The sequence below is a fragment of the Seriola lalandi genome, unplaced genomic scaffold, assembly GCF_002814215.2.
Source record: "Seriola lalandi dorsalis isolate HSWRI2012SDOR001 ecotype SW California unplaced genomic scaffold, Sedor1 jcf7180001974656, whole genome shotgun sequence".
Lineage (NCBI taxonomy): Eukaryota > Metazoa > Chordata > Actinopteri > Carangiformes > Carangidae > Seriola > Seriola lalandi.
The window spans coordinates 1-2,335 of record NW_019445322.1 but is presented as its reverse complement, the minus strand read 5'-3'; the positions used below and the strand labels follow the sequence as shown (position 1 = coordinate 2,335).

Genomic DNA, 2,335 nt, shown 5'->3' with positions numbered 1-2,335 from the left:
AGAATAATCCTGATAATAATTTAGATAATAATGGCTGTGGCAGCCGTGCACAAGGTTATGCTCTGTGCATCAGAAGTCTTGAAGCTGCAAATGCAACAACTGTATTCCTGCCGCTGATGCAGCATATACATACTAAGAAGTGAAATTTTCTGCGCAGATGAAACCGCAAAATCAATATAATGTGTTCATCTTATGGAGAGAGCGTGCTTGCTTCTTCTAGTTACATGTATCAAGAATCAATAAACAAGTTGAAAAAGTGCATTTATGATTGACACAATGAAGTGTGAGTTTGGTAACAGTCTACAGAGGTAATGAATGATAGTACAGATCACACAGAAGTCCAGAAATGTGATAATGTATTTACAGCTCAGCATGATGATAATAATCCGAACAAAATACTGGGCTGTGTGTGATGGTTTGATGACTTTTAGACAAAAATGTACTCCAATACACATCTGCCTCATACCCAAAGAACTGTAACGCAACTATCCTTGATTGGTTTCCATATAAAAGCTATATTTCTATGCAAATGAATGACTTAAATACACCTGGGTGTCTTTGTCATGACCACACTACTAAACTAAATACAAGTGTCCTTCTCCACCTCTATTCTTACTCCAGTTACAAACAGAGTAACACAGTTATGGTTAATGGTAGTTTAGGATCAACAAATTATCCCTAATCTTAGTTTAATCAATTAATGAGGCTGCTGTTAACAAGATGTGTAGGGCGTCTATTCACTAGACCGGCCTACAACCTGCAGTGGTGAACAGTCAGAGAAACAGTCACGAGGAGTGAAATGGCCGACACAGGAGCAAATGATGAGGCTACACTCCTGCTGAGACACTGAGTCAAGACTCCACTGTGTTTTAGTGCCACTGAATGTGGTGATAACACTGTAAGAGCTCTAGCTCTTTGTGTGGTCTGCTGCGCATATTACTGATGAGTACACACACACATACACACACACCAACACACAAACACTAAGCTGTGTGTGTGCTTCTGTTCAAAACTAAGTAGATGGGGGACTGGAGAGGAAAACATCGGTGCTACAAATGACATTTTTTCCTCAGTTAATAACACACATACATCAAATCTGTATGACAGCCATGTAACAGTTGTCACATCTGTAGAGTTAGCAGATGATGTGCCTCTGTGTGTGTGTGTGTGTGTGTGTGTGTGTGTGTGTGTGTGTGTGTGTGTGAGCTATCATAAAAGCATTACATGCGCAACAATTGGTGAATGACAGAACAGAGCTGCTGCCTCCTTCTGTGAGGCGAAGAAATGCTGCATTAAAGTGTCACATGAACATCAGAGTTCAACACCTAAATGAAGGGTTCACTCTCTAAAGAGCAAGAATGATATCGGGAAACTTCATAGCAATTTTGACATTTGTATTTTATGTAACCTCCAGTTATGAGGAGATGGGTTAAATGCCAATAAAATAGTGCTACACCAAAAGTAAAACACAACCACTGCTCTGTGCAATAACATGTTTTACTCAACGAATAGAAAAAAAAAACAATGCTCCTCAGAGTATAGGCTTAATAACTAAGGCCTTCAAATTAAAACAAAGTAACCCAAATTGTCCCTTTGTTCAGAGCTCTGATTCACACATCAAAATTAATTTTAAAAAAATTACACTTTCGTACCTGGGTGTTTAAATTCAATGTGTTTTGTCCTTATTTATTTCCTCTTCAGTTGTATCCTTCCTCAAGGGAAATTTCAGTTTAGTCCAGTCAAAGGTTGTTTTTTCAGTTAGTCGACTATGAGTCGTCTTCTCTCATTAGTTCTGTTAGAGCGCCCTGTGTTTCTATTTTGTGTGTGATCTTATCTGGAATCCATGTCGAGAAGGTGCTGCGTCCAAATTCATGAAGTCACTCCTCCACTCCTCCACCTGCAGCCACAGTGGTGGTCAGGTGACCTCCTGCTCTGAAACTCCTGCAGTCGTCCTCGGTCAGAAATCGACTATAAAGGAAACCAACCTGCACACAAAACATTTTAACTTAAGTTAATGTCAAATTCTTTTTATGATATGCATATGAATACCAATGTCTTATGGTTATCTTCTAAAATTTTACCAGCTTACTGCTCGCTTCATGACTAGAAAATACATTTCACAAGACAACAGTTCGTGCAAGCAATATGTCACTACACAAAATCACACATCTCAAACTCCACAGTGCTGAGTTTTTATCAACCACAACACGTTTCTCCGATTGTTTTTTTTTTTTTCGTTCAGTCATGAAATTAGCATGAGCTAACATCGCTTTTAAGCTAGCACTGAAAAAGAAAACACTCACTGGAGAATAGTCATCCAAGCACATTAAAAAGT

The 2,335-nt window shown here is 38.8% G+C and overlaps 1 long non-coding RNA gene across 1 annotated transcript; it reads right to left on the bottom strand.

Moving 5' to 3' along the window:
* Nucleotides 1-244: 244 nt before the first annotated feature.
* Nucleotides 245-2,335, bottom strand: LOC111654400 (uncharacterized). Its single transcript, XR_002760741.2, has 2 exons — nt 2,304-2,335; nt 245-1,985 (listed from the first exon to the last, which is right to left on the bottom strand). It is a non-coding gene; the product is annotated as an uncharacterized LOC111654400 (long non-coding RNA).